We start from the raw sequence: 10,950 nt of genomic DNA on the forward strand, positions 1-10,950 counted from the left end.
TCCCCGAACATACTCCAAAGATAAGTTATATATAATGAAAATAGTGCTTGAAATATTACTTATTTACTCTTAAGACATCCAAGTTTGCTTTGGAATACCACTTTTATTAAAAATAAACATGACGCATCATGATCTATGCAGGGTGTTAGCTCTTCAGTATCAGCAATTCTGAGAAGCAGCAGAATAGAGGACTTACAGGAAGCAAGGTGCGACGTTAGACAAAACTAGACTAATATCGGGTGGTCTTAGGAAAACTGTTTATATCTTTTTGCCTGAAAGATTGCTAAAACACCATATCTCCTGCACGCCGTCCCCTCCCTCTGGACTCTGGTAACTCAGGACTTTGCCCTTCCTGGAAGAGGCACTGTGCCTTCTCCCTCCGCGAGATGACGGAGTGCTGGGATGGGGAACGTGACATCAGGAAGCCTTGTCACCTGCTGCACATGATGATCTGGGTCTCCCCGAAGGGAAACTGTCTGGCCATCCTCACCTACCATGACGTGGGGTTCAATCACAAGCTGTGCTCCAACACCTTCTTCAACTTTGAGGACACGCAGGCGACCACTAAGCACTTTGCGGTGTGTGACACGGATGCCCCTGGGCAGCGGGTGGGGGCATCGCAGTTTCGCCAGGAGTACCAGCTCCCCTCCATGGAGCAGCTGGCTGCCATGCTCCCCAGCATGGTGTAGCAAGTCCGTGACTGGCATTGCAGTGCGATCCAGAGCCTACGTGCTGGCCAAGTTTGCACTCTCCTTCCCCTACCTGGTCAAAGGGCTGGTGCTGATGAACACTGACCCCGACGACAACAGCTGTCCAGCCTGACCGGCACTTTACCTGCCACGTGCTATCCCACCTTTCAAGCCGGGAGGAGCTGGTGAACAACACAGTGCTGGTGCAGAGCTACCGGCAACAGTTCGGGAAGCGTGGTGAGCCGTGCCAACCTGCAGCTCTTCTGGAACATGTACAACACCCGCAGAGACCTGGACTTTAACGGACCTAGAACAGGACGCAATGCTAAGACCCTCTGCTGTCTGAAGATGCTGGTGGTTGGGGATAATGGGCCTGCTGAGGATGGGACGGTGGAGTCCGGCTGCAAACTGGATTCAACCACCACGACCTTCCTGAAGGGGGCAGATTCCAGAGGGCTCCCCCACCCCCCACCATCACACACCCAGGGAAGCTGAGTGAGGCCTTCAAATACTTCCTGCCAGGCGTGGGCTCCATGCCCTTGGCCAGCAGGACCAGGCTCGCCTGCTCTTGTACTGCGTCTCTCACCACTGCCAGCTCCGCGGAAGGCAGCCACTCACCCACAGGCCTGCACCCACTCAGGCTGGGCCTGCTCAGTCACAGCATGGAGTTCTGTTGAAGGCCTTGGCCCAGCAAAGATGCCCGCCTGCCCCTGCCTTCATCAACATCCCACTGCATCCTCATGCCAGCTTGTTTTGCCTTTAGTATATTTTTGTGAGGCCGAGGGGAGAAAACAGGTTTACTTCTCTTTTGATAAAGAGCTGAGGGGATTCATCCTAGATGCTGTAGCAGAACAGTCCCCAGATGGTTGAAGAGGCTCACTCCTCCCCAAATTATTCACCTTGTTAACTCGGCTGAGTTAGACCCCCACAGTCAGGGCCGGGGGCAGGGAGGAAGGGGATTTGCTGATGAAAGAGTTCCAGTCCTTCTCTGGGCAGGATCCAGGGTAATAGCCTGGATTGAAGAAGACATGGCTGACCCCCTTGGGCAGGCAGGTTTGAAGATGGGTTGGCGTTTTGAGGTGGTGTGCTGGGTCAGCAGAAGCACGGGGTCCGGCTCAGGCACAGGGGTGACAACCAGGAAACAGCAGTAGGAAGCACTAAGGGGCAGGGGCCCTGGAGATCCGCAGGCCCCCTTTTTCCGCATCTCCTCCACCAAGCATGTCCATTTCTATCTTGTAGCACATGTGATAATCATCTGAACAGCGTCTCCTCCAGACACTCCGAGGAGGCAACAGTTTTCCTGGTGTTCTCTCGGCTGTCATGGTGATATAGGGTCAGGCAGACAGGGGCTGAATAGGATTTCTCTGACCAAGGAAGACAGCACACAGGAGGACCTTAAGGGCAGGAACCCCAGAGACTGTCTCTTCCAGCCCATATACTCCACCACCTCCTGGCCCTGTCCCATGTCTGAGCCAAGGCCCTGAGGTAGAAAGTTTGCCTGATCCTCTATCTCCACAGGAGCCTGACTTGGGGGCTGAGGTTAAATGCTAGGACAGCCCATGAGGGTTGGACACACCTGTGAGACCTTCATTGTGTCTCCCTTTGGGAGCCAGTATGTGGCTTGAGGCAGCAGGGGCTGAGAGTCCCAGTTTTGGACCCCAGGTTCCCTGGAGGACAGTCCGATCAGCAGCAGTGTGTCCGAGGCCATCAGAAACATGGTGAGAGTTGCTAGAGAGAGTTCTGGACAAGCTATGACAACATTTTATGTGGCCATCACTAAGAAAGAAGAGAATTTTATTTGGAGATAATATGATCCAAGGTAGTGAGACTTCTGCAGGCCCACATCTATATCTCAGGACCATTGGAGTGGCTTGGGCTGCAGCTTGTTGGATCCTGGGATGGGAAGTGAAGGTTCCTCAAGTGAATAAGGGCCAGGCAGAGAAGAAAGGCTCTCCACGTACCTGGTCTCCTCCTTTTACCAGAAGCCCAGGACTATGCCATATACTTCCTACCCAGCCACACTATCGGGAAGAATCTCCTGGCCCAAAAACCAGAGCCGTTTGTCTTAGAGCCTAAGTCAATGGCCACAAACTGTAAAACAAGTAAAGGAAGGGAGAGAACAATGAAAACTCCCGGTTGGTGTAGGAAGCAGTTGTGTATGGGGTGCTCTGAGGCTGAGAGGACACTTGCAGCCACATTTCCTCTGCAAATATCACCCCCTTCTAGAATCTTCACCCATTACTAGACTGGTCCAGAGCCTGGCAGAGTATTAGTCTGTCCCCAGTTCTATTCATTCACGTGCTTCCTTTGAATATTCAATGTGACTGTTGAAAAGCTGGTAGGATTAGTCCCTCGTCCTATAGACAGTGCTGAAAATCTTGATTTATCCCCTCTGTGTTCTTTCAGATGAGATATCTGTGAATATCTATACATTATTTATATATAAATATATAAACATATATATATAAATATATACATATATTATATATATATATATATATATATATATATATATCCTCCTGTGTGTGGTTTTCCATCAGAGATTGTTTCTCTGGTCAAAGTGAACTTTTAATGGAGTTTATTATCTTCCTCTCTGTACAAAGTGAAGAACCTAATTTTGTATATTCTAGTGGCTGAATACATGAAACTCTGAGATGACAAAATGTAAAACAAATAAAAACCCTTGTCAAAGTAAAAAATTTAAAAAAATATATTGCTATTGCTAAATATATTTAATATGTAATACTTTAAAAATATTATAAACTTTTATAAAATTTATAAAATATTTAATATGTAACAATATATAAAAAATATATCGCTATATTGCTAAAAGGGGTTTAAAAATACTGAGTCTCATATCTCATTCAGTTTCACAATAAATTATTATCATTGTTTATAATCTGTTACATATAATTTTAAAGAACTTTCCACAATTAGAGGATCAAAAAATACTTGTTGGCAATTTATCAATTGTATTAGCTTTCTATTGCTGCTCTAACAAATTACCACAAACTCAAAGCTTAAACCAACACAAATTTGCCATTTTCCAGTGTTGTAGGTTAGAAGTTCAATCCAGATCTCACTGGGCTAAAATGTTGGCAGAGCTATGTTCCTTTCTGGAGTATCCAGGGGAGAGAATTTTCCAGCTACCAGACGGTGCCCACATTTCTTTGTTCATGGCTCCTTCCTCCGTCTTCATAGCAGAAATACTGCTTCAAACAGTAATTACTTCAAAACAGTAATACTACATCTGTCTGATCCTTCTTCCTTCATCATATCTCCCTCAGATGCTGAACTCAGCTGGGAAGTTTCCATCAATATTAAGGACTCATGTGATTAGACTGGAGTCACGTCAACAATACGAGGTTACCTTCACATCTCAAGGTTCATACTTTCAATCACATCTGCAAAGTCCTTTTTGCCATGGAAGGTGACATATTCACATGTTTTGGGGATTAGGGCATAGACATGTTTGAAGGACCATTTTTCTGCCTACCTCATTGATGTTAAAGACATAATGCTGAGATGCCTTGAAACTGTGTTTTCTTTCCATGATACAGTGCATGAGAGTTGTAAACTACCATTCTGTATATTGACTATATCCCATGTGATTCATCTATGGGAGGAAAAATGATGGTGGAATATAATCAATTGGCCAAGTAGGAAGCCAGCTACTTTAGGCATCTTTAATCAGAAAGGCACTGCAATTAGCTTCCCACTGGGCACAATCATAACTGACTCTCAGTATATTTCAGACTGACGACAATATCTATAATGTGTTCTTCATCTGATGCTTCTATCCATAAACCTCCATAAACCTTGCAAATACCAGCAGTCTCATTTTCCATAGCCTCCAAAATACTAATTTCACCATACCAATGCTCATGTCAAAAACACCGAACATTAACAAACTTTCAACAAGACAAAGAGTTTTAGCCTTCAATTAGCTTCGCATCCACTAAACGGGAATGCATCCTTAGAAGCTGGAAAAAAAATGGGGCTCCTGGGTGGCTCAGTCGGTTGAGCGTCCAACTTCAGCTTAGGTCATGATCTCACAGTCTGTGAGTTCAAGCCCTGCATCAGGCTCTATGCTGGCAGCTCAGAGCCTGGAGCCTGCTTCGGATTCTGTGTCTCCCTCTCTCTCTGCCCCTCCCCCGCTCATGCTCTGTCTGTCTCTCTCTGTGTCAAAAATAAACAAACATTAAAAAAACAAATTAAAAAGAAGCTGGAAAAAAATAAATAATTTAATTCAACAATTAAAAAAATGGTAAAGCTTCTCGGTGTATTCTTTTGCTAGGGCTGCTGTAACAAAATACCACAAACTGGGGGACTTGGAACAATAGAAATGTCTTATCTCACGGTTTCGGAGCCTCAAAGTCTGAGATCAAAGTGTCAGTAGGGTTGATTCCTTCTGGGGGCTATAAGAAAAAATCTGTTCTGTGCCTCACATCTAATTTCTGGTGGTTTTGTCATCAGTCTTTGGTTAGAAGCAAATTGGGGTATCACCCCAATCTCTGCCTTTATCTTCACTTAACATTCTCTCTCTTCTGCACGTCTGTCTCCAAATTTCCCTTTTTGGTGTCCTACAGGGACACCAGATAACCTCATGTTAACTTCCTTACTTCTGTAAATATCTTATATCCAAATAAGATAACATTTTAAGATATTGGGAGTTAGGATTTGAACTTCTGAATTTTGGGAACACACAGTTCAACTCATAACACTCAGTGTTAGGTATTGACTTGCATATATATAGATGCCTCTTGGCAACATTACTTTGTGTTTCACAGTGGCTCAGGCATAGAAGTAAAATTTCATTCTATGGATTGACATCCCCACATGGCAAAATGGTCATACAAAACATGATTTAGGAAAAATAATAGTATGAAGCCATAATAATTCAGGCCCATAATTTTATTTTGTGCTATTAGTACTCAAGCACTTAAAAACTGCAAAATTCCTATTAAGAACTTTGTGCAGTGGGTCACTTCACTTGTGCCACTTAGAACTGATCAAAAGCTACTGCCTCCTGCCTGGTTCGCTGCAAATAAAATCGGAATACACAGTGCACAGTGTGCCTTAACTTATGATAGCAGTCAGCACCAACTAAATCATATTTTTCATGTCTCAGGCAATAAACAAAAGCACAAGTCAAATAGCAGTGAAACTAGAAAATACTACTATTTTAAGTTATTGACAGCAAAATTTCTTATCACTTCCCTGCCAAGGTTGAAGAACAAAGCCACTGACACACAAAGAAGTTCCAATATGTCTATCCATGAAGATGATAAGAATGCCTTAAGGTCAGATTCTTATCTAAAATAGTTGTTGTTGTTGTTGTTGTTGTTGTTGTTGTTGTTGTTGTTTTGTCTGCTAAGGAACAGTTAAGAAAAAAAAAACTAGTCTGCCACCCACTATATAAACCTCAAAACAGTCTTAAGTATCATTTAGATATTCATTTAGACATCCAAAGATCTATCACATGCCAGACATTCTTCTATGTTACATATCTATGTAACATGTCTTCTGTGTTACATATCTAATAATAAAAGATAATCCCCATTGATAAAAAAATTAGTCTTTTTATTTCATTTTTATATTATGATTATTATTTTTAGATGGAGAGCACACAAGCAACGGAGGGAGAGGGGGAGAATCAAGCAGGCTCCATGATCAGCACAGAGCCCAAAGCGGGGCTCGATCCCAAGACTGTGAGACTGTGAGTCGGACACTCAACTAACCGAGCCATCCAGATGCCCCAGCAAAAAAACTTAGTCTTTTTAATTATTCTAAATTAAATTACTTTTTTCCAGTTTCTAGTAATATACTCCCACCAACAGATTAGATTTTTTTCTGCAGGTGCTTAATGTTTTTTTTGGGGGGGGGCATACTTCTTACAGTCTACATTTTGATTCTTTATTATAAACATTAAAATATATTTCTTCTTAATTTAAAACATATTTTAGTTTTTAAATTGACTATTTTAATACAGGCTGGCTTAAATATTAATGTTTTTATAGAAGGAGTGTATTCTACAGAACAGTGATTTTAAGTATGATTAATAGACCCCTAAGTCAACATAAGGAAGGAAAGCATAATCTAGTGAACCAATATTTTCCAAATTACCAATGTATGGTAATAAAAAAAGTCTTGCATGGGTAAAAGACTGTCCTCAGTTCAAGAAAGACTAATGGATTTCAACGTAACAGAGTATAATTTACTGATACATTTCCAAATACATTTTGTAACTTACCTTTCAGAAACTACCACCTCCCAAATTTTGTAAAGAATCAAATGTCCACAGCTATCTGAAAAGCCTTTAAAATACTGTACTCCTTTTTGCAACTACATATCTACATGAAGCCAGACTTACTTCAGATACTACAAAAACAATACATTACAAGAGACTGAATATAAACAATATGGGAATTTATCTGTCTTCTAGGTGGCCAAATATAGAAGAGATTTGCAAAAATATAAAACAATGCCTTTTATGCAACAGTTGTTTTTCATTAAAAGTGCTACATTAATATTTAATGGGCTTAAGGGCCCCTGGGTGGCTCTGTGAGTTAAGCGTCTGACTTTGGCTCAGGTCATGATCTCACAGTTCATGAGTTTGAGCCCCGCATTAGGCTCTGTGCTGACAGCTCAGCCTGTAGCTTGCTTCAGATTCTATGTCTCCCTCTCTCTGCCCCTCCCCTGTTCCTGCTTCATCTCTGTCTCTGTCTCTGTCTCTGTCTCTCTCTTTCTCAAAAATGAATAAACATTTTTTTTTAAATAATGGGCTTAGCATTTATTTTTAATTAATAAATACATGAAAGTTTCCCATTTAATTTCTAATACAGTAAGTATTGATAGATACAACCCATATGAAACAAAACCTCTCTGGGGCCCACAGTAAGTATAATGGGGTCCAGAAACCCAAACGTTTAAGAATCACTGCACTGATATATATTCATTAGTGCACTGCAATCAACAATGCAGTAAAAAAACGATGCAAACATTGCCTGCTTGGGCTCCTCCATGCCAGGCCCAGAGTGCGGATGATCCCCCTGGAGCCACGGGAACAGGTGACAGATTCTGGAGTTCCCAGAATGTAATGCCATTAAATATTGTCATATATACTTTATTTCTGTTTCCCTACTCACCAAGCAACCTTCTGATAATATGATTTCCTAGCTCTTCTGCAGGAACGTGTTATACTGAGAATTTTATTTCTTTAGAAGTCATATTTTTCATTATAAATAAATAAACAGATTCTGATTTTAGCCACCACAGCTATTCCAACCACTCATAATAGGACTTTGGTCACTTCTGCCCAAACACTAGGCTCTGACATCCTTTCCCATCAGTGGAATTTAGTACAGGTCATTCTGTTTTCCTTAAACAGATTTCCCTAATCTCACATCATGATATTTGCCCTATGTAGTCCAGAAGGCCCTGGAACACCTTTGCAAATGTTTCCACTCCACACGGAATTACAAGGAGTCTCAGAAAGGGGCAGGCAGCCTGTAGGCCCAAAAATTCTTTATGCTTCTACCCAGAACTAAGCTGGTGCCTGCCTTAAGAAAATCTGTTTTAAGAGAACTTTCTCTCTCTTTGAAGAACAGAACCTGAAGTTTTTAATTTCTGAGAGGAAAAAAAAATTAAGCTTTGTCTCACCAATAATCAGGTACGTGTTTTTATACATCATAGTTCAATGATTTAACTGCAATTGACAGCATTCAGGTGTGCTGATTCATCAAGGTGGAGAAACAAGAATTTCAGAGCATACAAATTCACCAAAATGGCGCCTACTTCTGAAGACATCCTAATTCACACAGGCAAAAACAACAAACAAACAACCAAAACCCACCACCTTTGTAGAGACTAGTGAATTCACCAAAGTATACTGTGCTAGATTGTTTTATTAGAAACTTCTGCGACTTCCCAATGAAGGAAATGGTAATAAGTCTTTATTAACATGGCTAAAGGAGTTTCCATTCCTGATCTCTTTGTGATTTTTCTTTTTGTAATCTCCTGCTCTTTTTTAATATTCTACTCTGTAATGCCATAATGCCCAACACTCTACTTTGGGATTGCAGCTTTCAGGAAAAATGGTAGAAAATCTTTAGTCTTGTCTATGCACTTGAAAAATGATTTTATTTTATGACAATTTTGCATTCTACTGTGAAAACTTTCCACTTTCTTCTATAAATTATAAAAACCCTTGTAGCTTCCTCTGCTTTTAACAAGAAATGGCAGAGTCAGGCTGCCGATCTCAGTGTCTTGCCCTCACCTACGTCTCACTTCTTTGTCACAGGATTCTCTACTTGTTTGCTATAGAAGGCTTATAGTAAATTCCATTTAAAAGAATGCACTGCTTCTTAATGCTGTTTTAATTGAAAATAAACACCCGACTGAATAAAAATAAGGACATCAGGGTATTTCTTCCAATATCATTAACTCCCCTATTCCTCAGGTGGCATTCCAAGACTGTTCACTTTTACCATTTACATGCCCAATATTTATCTTCCTAGAATATTGTATTTATTGTTCCATCTTCTGGGACTTGACGATTTATTAACTCTTGGCATCATTCAATCTTTCATTCAATATCACATGAATCTAAGTGTTGTGGCGGACTCTGAGGATACAATGATGAATAGTCATTATCCTTGTTCACCAAAAATCTTAAGTTCTAACAGGGGAGGGTGACCAATAATATAAAACAAAATATAACATAACATAACATAATATGGTTAGTTTATACAAAATGCTAGGAAAGAATTGACAAGAAATGATTAATTATTCCTGGAAAGTAACAAGGGAATGCTTCCTAGAGAAGAGAGTAATTAATCTGTATGTTTAATGAATGACAAATAGAAGAACTTCACTGAGGAAATGGGAGAATGGTGGGATACTTGGGGGTGCACAAACTCACAGAGCAGTGCCGTGTACATGTACTTGGGACTTAAGAGGAATGCAGGTTGCCTTCAGGGTTACATATATCACAGAAATGAAAGGCGTGAAGAAGTGAAATTAGAATGCAGGCAACTGTGAATGCCATCCTAAGCAATAAGTTTTGTTGTTGTCGTTTTTGTTTGTTTTTTTTGTTTGTTTGTTTTTGTCATATAGGCATACATTTGGTTTTGTATTTTAGAAATGGGAGTCTGACAGGAATATGAACAATTGATTATAGTGGAGAGAATATGAGGAACATGAGTCAGTTTGATAAGGCAATAAAAATGCAACGTTACAGGAGAGAAATTAAAAAGAAATCTTCTGAATTAAATTTTAGTGTTAAAAGAAATTTGGGAATACCAACCATCTAAGGATTAACACAGATAACTCTTTCCCTCTGATATGTTTTCTATTCTCTTTCTAGTTCTTAGTACATCAAGAACCTATAGAGGTTTTTTAAATAATTTTCCCTTAAAATTCACATTTTATCTACCTTTGTATAGTCAAAACATGTCTCAATCATGAGCCCCATTAGATGATGGTGATGGTAATAATAATACAATGACCGAGAAAAAGTTCTTGTGCATGAGAATTTTTAACTATGAATTCACTCTTGTCTCAGGAGTTAAAATTTACATTTATAAAATTCACATATATTAAATTAGATTAACCTTGTCCAGGCTTGAAAGAATCTTCCATCTGGCAGAAGCAAATAAAAATTTCCCTTAAAAAAGCATTTTAACTCTACCAGAATTAAAATTTTTAAAAATCTTCACTTTTTCCCACCCTGTGGGGTCCTACAGACCAAGTACATCTAAATAAATATATGTTAAATGCCAAGAACTACTTAAAACTAAAAACATCAATTGAACAATAATGATAGCAATTTTTTTAAATTAGAATCTCTGACAACTTCAGTTATTAGACTTATCACATGTAGAATATAAAACATCTGTGTATAAAGCTTTAAAGATATATAAACACACTTGGTAACAATATGCAAGGAACAGCAGACAAATTTTAAAATGAACCAAAGAAAATTTCAGGAAGAAGAAATAGGAATATTGAAATAAAAACTCCATGGATGAAATAAATATCATGTTAGACATATTAGACTTATGTTAGACACGTATTTCTGAAGAAATGGCGATTTGGAAAACATGTATTTAAAAGTAATCTGGAATGCAGCACAGACAGACAAGAAAGTAATATGGAAAATGCATGTGAATGTACGAGAAGTGGAGTTTGAAATAAGAATGCCATAAGCTGAACATAAGCTTATGTTCTCCGGCATGGGAGAACAAAGAGAAAGGAGAAT

At 39.9% G+C, this 10,950-nt stretch overlaps 1 pseudogene; it reads left to right on the plus strand.

Moving 5' to 3' along the window:
- The first annotated feature begins 386 nt into the window (after positions 1–386).
- Positions 387–1,559, plus strand: LOC124527262 (protein NDRG4-like; annotated as a pseudogene).
- The last annotated feature ends 9,391 nt before the right edge of the window (positions 1,560–10,950 follow it).

The sequence above is a fragment of the Lynx rufus genome, unplaced genomic scaffold (genome assembly GCF_022079265.1).
Source record: "Lynx rufus isolate CCGP_SWC_20201006 ecotype Redwood Valley unplaced genomic scaffold, mLynRuf1.p SCAF_5, whole genome shotgun sequence".
In the NCBI taxonomy this organism is placed as follows: Eukaryota; Metazoa; Chordata; class Mammalia; order Carnivora; family Felidae; genus Lynx; species Lynx rufus.